Below are 15113 nucleotides of genomic sequence, written 5' to 3'. Positions count from 1 at the left end.
CCGCACTGCGAATCCGCTGCTCCTGAAGGCTATTTCCCCCATTTTTGTTGCCCTTGTTGCTCTTGTTATTATTGTTGTCATTGATGCTGTTGTTATTGGATAGGACAGAGAGAAGTGGACAGAGGAGGGGAAGACAGAGAGGGGGAGAGAAAGATAGATACCTGCAGACCCGCTTCACCGCCTGTGAAGCGACGTTCCTGCAAGTGGGGAGTGGGGGCTTGAACCCGCATCCTTACACTGGTCCTTGAGATTTGGGCCACGTGCACTTAACCTGCTGCACTACCACCCGACCCCCGATTTGATTTCTTTTAATGGCTAGATATTTTTCTGCTCTATGTTTAGTCATTTATCCATTTTCCTATCATTTTGATTCCATTATTCTATGCACTTAAAGATCTCGGATTTGACGTCATTAGCTTAGGAGAGAGAAAAGGTCTTGGCAACATGAAGGAGAAAGCCAATTTGTGTCCTGCTGCTCTTGACCTTTTCTTGTCCCCTCCCCTCAACCTTTTCCTGCATGATTCTGAGCTTCCTGATGGCCCAAAATACAGTTCCACTGCTGGTTACCCTTAACTACTCCCCCTGAATTCTATAAATACACACACCACTACTCAGCTGGGGAAAAAAGAACTTGAAAGTCATCTGAAATGAAAATATGCTTTTTTTTTTTCTTCCCATCATCAACCAAGTTTTTCCTCTTTATCTTCCCCTGTTTGATTCTGAAATAAACACTTAGGTTTGGCACCATGAGCCCCATGTGGTCAGAAAAGTGGTTCTCCAGCAAAACCCTTTGTAGGCAGAGGTAGTCAGTTATGTTAACACTGGCTCTGCCACATAGGAAGTCCCTTTGCTGCTCATCCGAACAGCCAGAGAGATGGTCTTTTTTTCAGACTCTGCCGAAACTACCAAATTGCTTTTAAGCTAGTTTAGTAGACTGATGAAAATGGTTTTGGGATCAGGTAGACTCAGGTTTGAATATTGGTTCAACCGGTTACCTATTATGTGATCTCTTTTCGCTCTCTGGGGGAGGGAATCACTGTCCTCACAGACTTTTGAAGATTAAATGAGGCAGTGTGGGTGTGGGAAGTCTGCTGAGATGAAATTAGTCCTATCTCCATGCATTGCCTAGGGTTCAGGGCAGTTCAGGAGATGTGGTAGTGGTTTGGTTAATCCCACAAGGCCTAATTGCCCAACCTTTTGATTGTATAATTCAATATGGAAGTTAATTTGTAATTCAATCAGTCTACCCTTCTAGTTCCTCACTGTGCTATTTTCTTGCTACTCTATACAGTAGGAACCCAATCTGCAGGGATGAAATCATCTTGTTGATTTTAACCAACATTAGGGCTTCAGAACAGCATGTGGGAAGAGTGAGTTTAAGACTATCAGCATCTGAGGCTCCTGTTAGGTAGGCAACCTTTTCCATACCTCCTCTGTCCTGGCACTTGTTTCATTTCTTGCTGTTATAAGCTTGGGATAGTAATGGCTGCCTTTGTTGGTTTCCCCAGACCCCACCCCCACCGTTATAAATAGTCCTTCATTAAGCTGTCAATTGCCCAGAATGTGCCACCTTTTTCTTGTCAGGAAGCTGATTAGCATAGAGGTTTTCCATTTTAGTCCACAACTCAGATTTGTATGAGGAAGTATATTATTTAACTATCAACTGAAATTCAACTCTGAGTTGACTTGGATTTCAAACACACACACACACACACACACACACACACACACACACACACACACACACACCTTCTATTCGCTAAATCGATACCAAATCCCTGGGCTCTTTTACACTGATCTAAGTTTTTGGAAAGTCACCTGCAGTCTGCTGTTAGTGGCATATCCTGTCCACCATTTCAGACTGCCTGATTCTTTCAAATTCAATGGCACTGGTGCTTTCATGTAGGCCTGGTGCACAGTTTTGCCTGACCAGAATACCCTGGACCCAGAAAGTAGTCTCCTCAGCACAATTTTTCCTTCTTAAGGGCTCCCCTGGCTTTACCAATCTCTGATTCTTTTCCAGCCTTCTTAATGTCTTTCCTCTCTTTTATTACTCTACAAGCAACTCTCTCCCCTCCACCAGTTCTTAGAAAACAACCTGTGTAATCTCCCCCAAAGGCCCAGAGGCTTACAAACAAACAGAAAACAAAAACAAAACAAGATGATTTCAACTACAAAACTCAAGAAAATGCAAATTATTTCAATAGAAAAGTAAACAGGAATACAGACATAAATTATTGATTCATATGTGCTGTGTTTAACAAAGTTCCTAACATAACTTGGTAGCTGATGACATGATTATTTGAACCTAGTAAAGAAATGTTAAGTGCATCTTTTATTTTAACCCATACATTTAACCAATTAATTAATATGAATTGCATTTTGTTTTGACTAATCAACATTGCCCATTAAATTTGCAAAACTCTTTGAAAAAAAATCCTACTTGACAAAATGTAGTATTCAGTATGCATTTAATAAGGTCCCTGGCGTCTTATCCATTTAGTTAAATGCTTCACATATTATTTATCTTTATACAATTAGGAAAGTACTTTCTGCTGCTAAACATGTCCACAAGATTAATGTGTCAGAGAAGGGACAATTTAGGATAACTGCAAATTGAATTTAGGTTTCTGTGTAAATTTAATTTCTTTCATCTCCAAGTAACCTAGATGGCAAAGGCATTAAATGGCAATTAATGGGTAATAGAATGACCCACTTCCCCTTGTTCCTGTGTCTGGGTCACTTTTCCCAGTTTTAAGAGAATGAGATAAAGTGGGCAGTGTGCAAAGTAGCCCCAGATGGGATTGTATTTTGAAAACTGGCATTCTCTGAATACTTGTGCAGAATCCAGAAATGCCTCATGGTCAGAATGAAAGGTCTAAATTTAATACCAAAAACAGAAAATTGGCTTAAATTTTCTATACTCTGCACAGGAAAGTTCTTGTTTGGAATTTCTGACACAAGAAGCAGCTGAAGACATTATAGACACATAAATCTTCAGGTTTTGTCAAGACGGAGCTGGGAGTGAATATCTGTTGTTATCCCAAGGCCTAACAGTCCACCATGGAAGCTTGTATTGAAGAAGATAATTTTTGTGAGAAGGAAGTTAGACAAAAGGTTTGCATTGACTGATACTTTACACAATAAGTACAGGCTCCTTTCTTCTCCTGATTTTACCTACCTAACCAGGACTTAGCCACTTTCCCTGACCATGTATATGAGACATCTATTGTGATTATTTGTACAGCCCATCTATCTCTATCTGGTAATATAATCCAATTCTTCTTCTTCTTTTTCTTTTTTTCTTTTTTTTATTTTGTGGTGCCATGGAATGAGCTCAGGACCTGAATCCATTTCCTGGTCCAATATTCATTCTATATTTTCAGAGAGAGAGAGAGAGATAGAAATAGAGAGCCAAAACCCACTCTGCTACCCATGGAGTTCCACTAGTTGTGTCCTGTGTGCTCTTATACAGTGTTAGAGATCTACCCAGGTACTGATGCATGCATGCTGTCTATTCCATGACACACCTTCTTGGCCCCAAGTCTTCACTATCAGGGAGCTATGCCCACCCAATTACCATATCTGCCAGAGTCATAACATTAGACTCAAGAATGATCAGAGACATTTCAGATCAATCCGAACTTGACCTGAAAATTGACTGGAACTATTGAAAAAAAATTCTATTTTTACTGAGGTTGCTAGGCTAGGAGGATGTAAGTCTGATGCTGCTAATAGAACATTCAGAGGAAAGTGGGGATGAGCCAGAGGAAGAATGTCAAGATGACATCATTGAGTTCCTAGATATCTTTCCACTTTACAATTACATGAAACAATGACCCTCTTAGTTACTTTTTAAAAGTCTAATCCTAAACCAAATCTTGAAAAATATACTTCACCCAGTGTGATCCGTTCTCCCTCTGAATAATTCGGGCAAGGCACACATCTGGATGATCTTTGCAGTAGTTACATGGTTAAATAGAGGAACTGGAAGGGGTAGTTTCTATTGTCTCTCATCTCCTCCACACTCCTCCAGTGAAGACCGGGGGACATTTTAAAAACACTTCCATATTGCAGCATCTTCTTATAAGAGAGCTTGAGGTGAGAAGCCGGTTGGGGCATGAGGGTAAGGGTCAGGTAACTCTTGTCCTCTGAATACACCCCCCTCCAGTTCAGGAATGGGACACACAGAAGCCTAATATAGATTTTTTGTTGTTATTGTTGCTGGCAAGTCTGATAACTAGTTGTTTTTTTTTTCCAAGATGTTTGAGCAGACTACTAAGTTTTCAGAAAAGAATTTTTTTTCTCAATGAAAAAAGTGGTCTTCAGTATAAGTGAGTTTTCTTTTTAATATTTATTTTCCCTTTTGTTGCCCTTGTTGTTTTCCTGTTGTAGTTATTATTGATGTCGTTGTTGTTGGATAGGACAGAGAGAAATGGAGAGAGGAGGGGAAGATGGGGAGAGAAAGATAGACACCTGCAGACTTGCTTCACCGCCTGTGAAGGGACTCCCCCTGCAGGCGAGGAGCCAGGGGCTGGAACTGGGATCCTTATGCTGGTCCTTGTGCTTCATGCCACGTGCGCTTAACCCGCTACGCTACTGCCCGACTCCCGAAGTTTTTTTTTTTAACTTAAAAAAAATCTTTTAGGGGCTGGGTGGTGGCACACCTGCTTAAGAGCCCCTGGCTCCCACCTACAGGGGGGAAGCTTCACGAGTGGTGAAGCGGGGGCTGCAGGTGTCTGTCTCTCTCCTTCTCTATCTCCCCCTCCTCTCTCAATTTCTGGCTGTCTCTATTCCATAAATAAATTGTTGTTAAAAAATTCGAAAGGCTCTAGCCAGCTGGGCTAGCTTCACGGGCGGGTAACAGAGACGACCAGAGACGTACGGCTAGGCAGGGAAGCTGTATTTCTTTATTCAGGAACAACGATTCATAAACTAAACCAAACTAATCACCAAACAGAACTCTGCTGTCTCTTTGCGGCGGCGCAAGCACTCTCTCTTACTCTGTAACTCTGGAACTCTCTCTTACTCTCGAACTCTACAACAACTCTCCAACTCTAGGACTCTGGAACTCTTCAACTCTCCAACTGTGTAACTCTCTAACTCTGGCGGGGTTCCTTCAGGGCGGGGCCAAGCAGGCCCGTGAAACTAACTGGACTGATCCAATTCTCTTGGCGGGGGAGAACTACCCAATGTAAAGCATACAACAGTTCCCCCTTTTCTTTTTAACTAAATGACTACAGTATCAAGGGTGTGGGGTGAACAGAAACATATATCATACAGACATTTTTTAAAAAGGAACTGGCACAAACATGGAGAAACATGTAAGAAAGTAACAAGAACCAGTGTGCTGCCAAGGGAAGGCCTGAGGGGGCCGGCCATTTTCTTGCCTCTGTGGGCAAAACTTTATCAGCTAAAAAAAACATTTCTTGCCTCTGGGGGGCTACTTGCCTCGATGGGCATTTGCATGGGGGCGGGGAACGGCCTAGAGTCCCAAAGGCAGCTGGCTGCAATTTACTTACTATGAAACAAAACTTGTTATTAGCATATTTCTAATACAGAAGGAATTTGAGACTTTTACATAGCAACAATGTCTTTTTAACCTTTTGTTACACCCATTCAAGATGGAGTCAAGAAAGGAAACCTCAGGCATGAGAATAATTAGCATAGCCATTGTGTGATCTACCATTTCTAATAGAGAAGGTAATGGAGAGTTTTACATATCAACAAGTCTATTTAACCTTTTGTTTAGACCAACTTAGTTAAAATATATTGATTGTTAACTAATTTTTACCTCAGACTTTAAATGTAAGTTAATTTTATCTTTATGAGAATTACGTTGAAAACCTTTTATATTTAACTTTGTCTAGTAAGAATTTAGCCTTAAAATTATTGTTTACCAAACTTTAAACATACACATAAACATGGTCATTAATACACAAGGAGAGAAACCTTTGTTACGAAGACATGTCATTTTAAACACGAATTTAGATATGTACTGTCTTAGTTGTTGGGGGGGGGTTCACCATCTGGAGGTAGCCTCCTGCGCAGCTTCACTTCTAGGAATTGCAGGTTGCGATCTCTGCACAAATCTCTGCATACTTCAGCTTGTCTGCCTTCAGACTGGACCGGCGGCTGGAGATCTCGTGTGCCCAGTTTCGGCAGGGAGCCTGGGGGTCCGGGAGGTCCGGGACCGTTCTAGAATTTATAGCAAGGGGGCAGGCGGGCCAGTTTTGTAGAAGGCGTGGGCCTAGGTGCCCAGGGGTGGCGGCCATGATAGGCCGCCACGGCCCTGCCCCATGGCCCTGCCATGTCTGCTGCCCTGCTCGCAGTGGCCGAGCAGCGTGGAGGGATCACGTGTCCAGTGCCCTGCGCCACGCGGTGGAGAGCTGGCTCCTGTGGGCTGGCCTGCGTGCTGGCATCGGGCTCCTGCGTGGTGGAATCGGGCTCCAGCGTGTTGGCATTGGGCTCCTGTGTGCTGGCGTCAGCCTCCTGCGTGCTGGCGTCGGGCTCTTGGGGCTCTTGTGTGCTGGCGTCGGCCTCCTGCGGGCTGTGGGGCTGCGGGGCTGCGGGCGTGGTGCGCGGGGTTGTCTGGGCGCAGCCGGCTGGCTGGCTGTTTAACCAGGTGGAAACAACAGCTCCGCGCCTCGCCTCCCTCCTGCTGGCTCTTCCTGCTGGCTGTTCTGAGTTCGCCCGAGCGAGTGGAAACCACAGAGTGGTCCAGAGATAAATGTTCCAGAAACAGCAAACAACAGTCTCGTGAAGAAAGAGCAGAGGCCTTTGGAGATCTCTTCACAAGCAGAAGAGAAGGCCAGCCATAGTGCATAGGTAGCCAAATTGTCTTTACTTATCTGAGAGATGCGCAGGTCAGGTCCACGTGGGCGCCATTTGTTGTTAAAATTCGGAGGCTCTTGCCGGGTTGGCTAGCTTCACGGGTGGGTAACAGAGGCGCGGAGACAACGGCCGGGCAGGGAAGCTGTATTTCTTTATTCAGGAACAACGATTCATAAACTAAACCAAACTAATCACCAAACAGAACTCTGCTGTCTCTTTGCGGTGGCGCAAGCACTCTCTTTTACTCTGTAACTCTCCAACTCTCCAACTCTGGAACTCAGGAACCCTTCAACTCTCCAACTGTGTAACTAACTCTGGCGGGGTTCCTTCGGGGCGGGGCCAAGCAGGCCCTCGAAACTAACTGGACTGATCCAATTCTCTTGGCGGGGGAGAACTACCCAATGTAAAGCATACAACAATAAATAGAAGGGAAAAAAAGTAAGGATGTGAGTCATAACACTTCAAATCTGTTTAAACAATTTTTTATTATCTTTATTTATTAGATAAATAAATAAAGCTATTCCTCGTGGGAGACGTGCTAACTATACGCCTTGTCTTGATGCTGAATGCGAGCAACTACTAAAGCAGTATGATGAGTCAGGCGACCCAGATGTGGCCGACCATCTCATTGCCTCCCTGGATGCAGCACGCCAAGCCCGCTGGCAACAACTCACGGAAAGTCTGAACTTCACCCACTCAAGTAGGAAGGCCTGGAAGCTTCTTCATAGTCTGGGTGCTGGTAGCCAACCCCCTCCCGTCTCCCATCCTCCCGTATCTCCAAACTCAGTGGCCAGTCACCTAACTCAAGTTGGACGTACTAAGATCGACCCAGTCTGGAAAAGAGAAATTTCCCATGAGTGGTCATCCCACTTCCGTTTATCTTGTCCATCTCCAAAACTCTCTCTCTTTACACTGTCTGAACTGGAAGACGCTTTGAAGAGGGTTAAACCGGGAACGGCTGCTGGCTATGATAACATCACCCCAGAACTCATTCTTAACTTGGGCCCCGCGGCAAAGAAGTGGCTCACTTCATTCCTGTCCCACATCTTGGAATCCGAATCTATGCCCAAAATTTGGCATCGTGCGAAGATAATAGCAGTTTTGAAACCAAAGAAATACCCAACACTGGCCGCCAGCTATAGACCAATTTCTCTCCTCTCCGTGTGTTACAAACTCCTTAAGAGGCTGCTTCTTGTCATGTATTTCTCTTCTTACAGAGAAATTCCTATCACCCGCCCAAGCTGGTTTCTGCCCAGGAAGATCTACCTGCGAACAAGCCCTGGCCCTCTCAACTTACATTGAAAATGGATTCCAGAAGAATTTAAAGACGGGTGCTGTCTTTGTTGATCTCACAGCAGCCTATGACACAATCTGGCACCATGGTCTCCTAGTCAAGATCTCAAGATGCCTGCCTCCATGGGTGGCCAACACTATATCATTTCTTCTCCAAAACAGAAGATTCCGGGTGCATCTGGGTGACAAGTCTAGCAGATGGAGACTTGTCTCAAGTGGCCTCCCCCAGGGCTCTGTTCTGGCTCCTACGCTATTTAATATTTACATCAATGACCTCCCAGAAACTTCTTCAAGGAAGTTCATCTACGCCGATGACATCTGCTGTGCAACTCAGGCATCCAAGCTTGACATCCTCGAGGAAACACTCACGAAAGACATGTCTCTGATATCTGATTACTGTAAAAAATCCCTAGCACTGCAAAAACGGTATCATCTGTTTTCCATTTACACCATGCCTCGGCCTCGCGTGAGCTTAATGTGCAGCTTGGCGATACGAGAATCCGGCATGAAGCCCAAGCCAGTCTATCTTGGCGTTACTCTCAATCGCACCCTGTCATTTCACGAACATCTCATAAAAACTGCAGCAATTGCAAGACTGGCCAGCTCCTCATGGGGCGCGAGCGCTTCCACACTACGATCATCATCTCTGGCATTATGCTATTCCACTGCAGAATACTGTGCCCCAGTATGGTTCCGTAGCCCCCATGTCCACTTGGTCAATTCCAAATTATATTCCTCCATGACGATAATTTCTGGAACCATCCGTTCCACCCCGGTTCCATGGCTGCCAGTTCTTAGCAACATCGCCCCGCCAGATATTCGTTGGGATGCGGCATCACCTAAGTTCATTTCCCACGTCTACGCTCGACCAGACCTGCCAATATACGCGGATATCTTCGCCCACCCTGTCCAACGCTTGACGTCTCGTCATCCAATCTGGTCCCCTATGCCTACACTGAACTTCTCTGTTCCAGACTCTTGGAAACAGAGTTGGCAGTCAGATAGGTAAAGAACAAACACCTCATCACAGACCCCTGCAAGCGTCAACCCGGCTTTGACCTAGCACATTATGATTGGGCCCTCCTCAATTGCTATCGAACAGGCCATGGCCGGTGCGCAGCTATGTTCCATCGCTGGGGAGCCAGAGACGACCCGAACTGCCCCTGCGGCTCCAGACAGACTATGACCCACATAGTCAACGACTGCCACCTCTCCAGATTCAAAGGAGGTCTCGAAACTTTACATCAGACTCAACCTGACGATGTTAACTGGCTATGGAAGAAGGGCAAACGCTAGAAGAAGAATTGGATAGTGACATCCAGAAATCGATAGAGGGTGATATATAAGAAAGAGACACTTGCAGATCTGCTTTACCACTTTGGAAGCTTTCCCCCTGCAGGTGGGGACCGGGGATTCGAACCCGGGTCTTTGCACATTGTAACATGTGCTCTCAACTAGGTGTGCCACCACCCCACTCCTGAAGTTTTAGAATAGTATTTATCAACTAAGCTCCCCCTCCCCCTACCCAAAGTCAACTGGTACAACCCTGATCTCTGCACCAAGAGCTTCTCCTTTCTACCTCATAGTAGTGAACACTATTAAGACTGAAATGACTTTATTCATTTCTGCAGGTACCTAAGCAGAGGCTCTCAGAAATCAAGAGCCCCAGCCCATTTCATTTCGGGTTCTCAACATACATTACTGGATTAAAATGTGACACCAAAGCAGAAATCTGTGGTGAATGTCTTTCAATCTTGCCAGCGACTCTACAGTTGCTCCTCTGTGTCTCCCCACCCAAATCCCACTAGTTTTGCCTCAAAGTAATGGATGGATGGATGGATGGATGGATGAGAATGCTCGATGGAAGAGCATAATAATGCACAGTATTATGTAAAGTGCTGAAGGGCAGACTGTTCAGGCAAGACTCCTGCTACGATAACATCCCCGCGGCTCCCGTCCCCGCCCCCAAATCCTTGAGGCTGCCCACAGTGGCTCTGGGCCCGCGAGGGAGCCTTACACGTGGGCCGGACACCCACGGGCCCTTAGTGGTGTCGGACCTGGGCCTCAGCGCGCTCCTGCCGAGTGGAAATGCTGGTAGTCTTGCCGGAAGTGACGTAACTTAACCGCCTAGCAACGGTTGCCAAGGAGTTGTCTCTAGGAACCCACTGGAGCCCCACGGCCTCCCGGGGGGCGGGGAAGTGGTTTCGTGAGGAGAATCTGAGGTAACTTTGCTAACCGTCGGTCGGAAACTCCCCCGAGCCCCCAAATAGGAAATAACTCCCGCCCCCTCGTGCAGCACCTCGCCGGTCGAGGGGTCGCAGCATCGGGCACCCACCTCAGGGGTCGGGCCCCTGCGGGCACCGCCGGGAGCCAGGCCTCTCCCCTGCGGCCTGAGCCGTTGAGGGACCGGGGCCGCTCCCGAGGTGCCCGAGGCGCTGTGGGGTCCGCGGTCCCGGCCCCGCGCCCGGGAGTCGGCCACGTTGTTCCGGGGGAATCCGCGGAGACTGCGGGCCGGCGTTCGCGCGGCTCTGCGCCCCGGGCCGCGACGCTTCTGTCCCGAGTTGTGCCAAATAGACGCGCGCCCTGGTTTCTGTCGACCCCTCCCTGACCCCCCCACCCCAAACAGACAGACAGACTGACACCCCCTGGGGTCTGAAGTGGGTGAGTGCTTGCGTGTTAGCGAGGCGACTGGGCTGAAGACGGAGAGTAATTGCTTTTGCTAGTTCGGGCGCGCAGAGCCGGTGGCACAGACAACCTGCTGCTCCGCGGCTTTGCGCTTCGGGTGCCCAGCTCAGCGCTGCTGGGGAGGGTCCGGCTCGCGCCTCCCAGCGCCCACCCAGGGGTCCTAGCTTAGCAGCATGTTCTGTGGCGTTTGGTTGTGAAAAGGGAAGGGAGAGGGAGAGGGAGAGGTCGTGTGTGTGTGGGCATGGTCTTTTGCTTAAAACACTTTTTTTTTTTTTTTTTTTTTAACCAGAGCACTGCTCAGCTCAGGCTTATGGTGGTGCAGAGGATTGAACCTGGGACTATGGAGCCTCAGGCTTGAGAGTTTCTTTGTATAACTATTATGCTATCTACCCCCCACCCCTTAAAACACTTCAACTATGGAAAACTTGCATCTCTAGTGTGGGCTGTATTTACTTAGGCTTTCCCTCTATAGCATAATAGGAAATCCCAAATCTAGAAGACACATTTGTATCCCCCTTGCTGTCTTTGACTTTTTACTTTTCTTTGTAGCAGAAAATTCATTTAATGATAAGTATAGGGAAATAATGATATCTTTACATTTTGATATTTTCAAAATTGTCAGCTCTGCCCACTCAGTTTAAGAAACCTGTTTTAGATGGAGCAAGGTGAATGCAGTTCCAAGGAATGTCTTAGCAGTTCCATAAAAACAATTAGGGAGTGCTGAAATAGTTTTTGAGAAGTTCTTTTAAAATTTAATAACTATTTAGTTATTATGAGAGGGGAAGACACACACACACACAAACACACACACACACACACACACACACACACACTACTGTTCCACTCTGGCATAAGGCCTTGCTGGAGATGGAACCACTAACCTTCATGTGTGCAAGCTGGTGCTCTGATACACTGAGCTATCTCCCTGGCCCCAAAATTTTGTAGTTAATTTTTTAAACTGCTAAAGCGCACACACACACACACACACACACACACACACACACACACACGAAAAAAATACCTGTCTGTGGAAAGACTGGAAACTTTGATAAAGCAGTCTATCAAATATTTATTGTATTTGAAAATATGATCTTTTTTTTTCTTCCCTCCAGGGTTATTGCTGGGGTGCCTGCACTATGAATCTGCTTCTCCTAGAGGCCATTTTCCCCATTTTGTTGCCTTTGTTGTTATTGTTGTTGTCATTGCCACTGTTGTTGTCAGATAGGATAGAGAGAGATCGAGAGAGTAGGGAAGCAGAGGGGGAGAGAAAGACAAATGCAGACCTGCATCACCACCCGTGAAGTGACACCCCTGCAGGTGGGGAGCCGGGGCTCAAACCAGGATCGTTATACTGGTCCTTGAGCTTCAAGCCATGTGTGCTTAACCCGCTGCACCACCTCCTGACTCCCAAGTATAAGCTTTCTTTCTTTCTTTCTTTTTTTTTTTTTTTTTTGATTTATAAAAGGGAAACACTGACCAGAACCATAGGATAAGAGGGGTACAATTCCCACCACCAAAACTCCATATCCCATTCCCTCCCCTGATAACTTCCCTATTCTTTATCCCTCTAGAAGCATGGACATTATGGGGTGCAGAAGGCAGAAAGTCTGGCTTCTGTAATTACTTCCCCACTGAACATGGGCATTGACAGGTCTATACATACTCCCAGCCTGTCTCTCTCTTTCCCTGTTGGGGCAGGGGTCTGGGGAAGCGGGGCTCCAGGACACATTGGTGGGGTCATCTGCCCAGGGAAGTCCAGTTGGCATCACGGTAGCATCTGGAACCTGGTGGCTGAAAGAAGAGTTAACATATAAAGCCAAACAAATTGTTGACTAATCATGAACCTAAAGGCTGGAATAGTGCAGATGAAGATTTGGGGGTTTTGTAGATAGTTAGTAGGCCTATTTTAATTATATTTCAAAGGGCCCATGAGTATACTAGTTTTTTTTTTTTTGTTATTGTTTGTTTGTTTTTCTGAGCCTGATGTCTGATGTGCTTGCTGGTGGATCCAGGTTATTGTCTGGGGAGATGATGGCATGGCTGGAAAAAGGACCAGAAAGCTGGATCAGGGAAGAGAGTAGCTTCCAAATATAGGAAAGGTGCATAAACATCGTTGACTGTAAACCCCGTCAATTTGATCTGATCTGGGGCCCATATTCAGCTTAGGAGTCTATATGACCTCTGCATCCCTGTAGATCTGAGCTCACATTCTGTGGTCACGAGTAAGAATGTTCCAAGCTGCCCCAATTTCAGAACCCATCTTCCTCAGGTTGAAGATAGAATATGTTGTCCATCCTCCCTTTGGAGGATGGAGCATTCTCTACCATTGTTGATCCATGTTGAGGGCAAGATCCTATGGGGGCCCACAGAGGGGTCTATTGTGTTGTTCCTGATAGAGATGACTGGTAACAATGGAGAGAGGGATTTTTTCGAAGTCTAGGCCCATCATGTTTGTTTGGGAATCTCAGGACTCCTTGACTAGGGCCCCAGATGATGGGGTTGCCTGATAGTGACTAAAAAGTCATCGTTAAAGTATGCCGGTCTTTTGCCCTTATTCAGCTTTTGTAGTCCTTACTTTGATAAGCTTAGCTTTGGAGTGACTGAGGGAAGTGTAGTAGGAAGTAGGTGAGGAGGGTATCTAAGTCTAAGTAGACACTATTTCATTAGGAACTTTATGGTATCTTTTTAGGTCTTTCTACTTGCTTGTTGCATATACTGACTCACTGTAGACTATTGTGCATTTTTGCTTTCAGGTATATATTTTGCCCTAATTTATGGATACATGTGAGCATATGCCCTATCTTATGGAACCTGGTCTATATCTAGGTTTTGAGACTTTGTTAGGAAGTGAACCACCTGAAATGGAATTAGAAATTCCTATGAAAGGCAAGGTCTCACCTGAGTAATGAGGCTGAAGGGTTGACATTCCATGCCTGACGTCTCTGGACACAATCTGAAGTGAAACATGCTGAGGTGGTACTCGTTGCGTTGATTAGGTTGGGATCAGCAAATGCAATATCATTTGATATGAATTGAGAGAGGAATGCAGGCAAATGAATCCCACACTAAAGGTTCCAGGACTTGGGGGAAATATAGGCTCTAAAGAAGAAATGGGAGGTTCCCGCTGTCTTAGTGTTTAAGAAGGGAATAGATAGTTATTACTGTATTCAAATTATTTGGCAATTGGGTTAACTTTGAAAGGTCCCTTTGTTAGGATTTGCTGTATCATATACAACATCACCGTAATTTATGTCCTTTGACATTATTTGTATATAGCTTTGTCAAGTATGATCTGTCTTACAGCTACCCTAATTTCATTTAGATTCACACTTTTTATTCCCCGTTTCTGTCTGATGAACAACTTTATTCAGTCTAGTGGGACAATTCACTGTTGTAGATACAATGGATGTTCTAAGATAGATGAAGTTTTCATGGAATTTAACAGAGAAAAGAAAACCTCTACATAAGTTATTAGTACAAAATAGAAAAGTTAAGTGTGGTCTGGGAGGTGGCACAGTGGATAAAGCATTGGACTCTCCAGCATGAGGTCCCAGGTTCAGTCCCCGTCAGCACATGTACCAAAGTGATATCTGGTTCTTTCTCTCTCTCCTATCTTTTTTTTTATTAATAAATAAAATAACTAAAAATGGTCAGGAAAACAGTGCAGAAAAACACAGACAACTTGGACGACAGGCACTGCTCTTCTGATGCAGAAGATTGGGGAATAGATAGCTTGAGATAGTTCTTGGGGAAGCTTACATTTGGAGGAAAGGACTTAAAAATGGTTAGAATTTCTATTTCTGGAAATGGTGGACAAGAGAACAGCTCTTCTAAGTAGAGAAAACAGTATTTGTTGTTGAGCCAGATGTTGTTGTGTGCGGGCCGCAGAGAAGAGAGAGGGGTCTGGAGTGAAGAGGAAATACAAATCTTTATTTGCACTGGCACCTCAGAGTTGGGTGCTAGAAAAGCAGGTTGGGCCACGTGGAGGTAGCGAAAATGGCCGCCTCACTCAGTAACCTTTCCTGCGTCTGAACACTGGAGTGAAGCGCTGGCAAGAGAGCGAGGTGCGGAAAACGAAGGGTTTTTATAAGAGTAGCTTTCACGAGAATGGGAAGGGGGAGGAGTAACCATAGCACTCCAGGATAGGATAATAACTCTTGTGAGAATGGGAGGGGGAGGAGTAACCAAAGCACTCCAGATATCGCGGGGATATAGACAATGTCCTGAGGGCATAACATGGCGGAACAGGCACTCCCAGAATGTCCCAACTCTCACGGGAACTAGTAGCCTGAGGGGAAAAC

The 15113-nt window shown here is 45.7% G+C and overlaps 1 protein-coding gene across 5 annotated transcripts in view; it reads left to right on the top strand.

Annotated features, from left to right (window-relative positions):
- The window catches only part of IFT81 (intraflagellar transport 81), a 270130-nt gene that overhangs the window by 144260 nt on the left and 110757 nt on the right, over positions 1-15113 (top strand). For 3 of the 5 annotated variants that reach the window (XM_060193120.1, XM_060193121.1, XM_060193117.1), the window contains exon 1: positions 10212-10349. The exons of 1 other annotated variant lie outside the window; for it this stretch is intronic. The gene's annotated coding sequence lies outside the window, so the exon portion shown is untranslated. Of the gene's footprint in view, positions 1-10211; positions 10350-10421; positions 10789-15113 lie in introns of those variants that run through there. One more of the 5 variants, XM_060193118.1, reaches the window with a different exon arrangement.

The sequence above is a fragment of the Erinaceus europaeus genome, chromosome 6 (genome assembly GCF_950295315.1).
Source record: "Erinaceus europaeus chromosome 6, mEriEur2.1, whole genome shotgun sequence".
NCBI lineage: Eukaryota > Metazoa > Chordata > Mammalia > Eulipotyphla > Erinaceidae > Erinaceus > Erinaceus europaeus.
The sequence above is the reverse complement of the archived record's forward strand: the minus strand, read 5'-3'. Positions and strand labels throughout refer to the sequence as shown.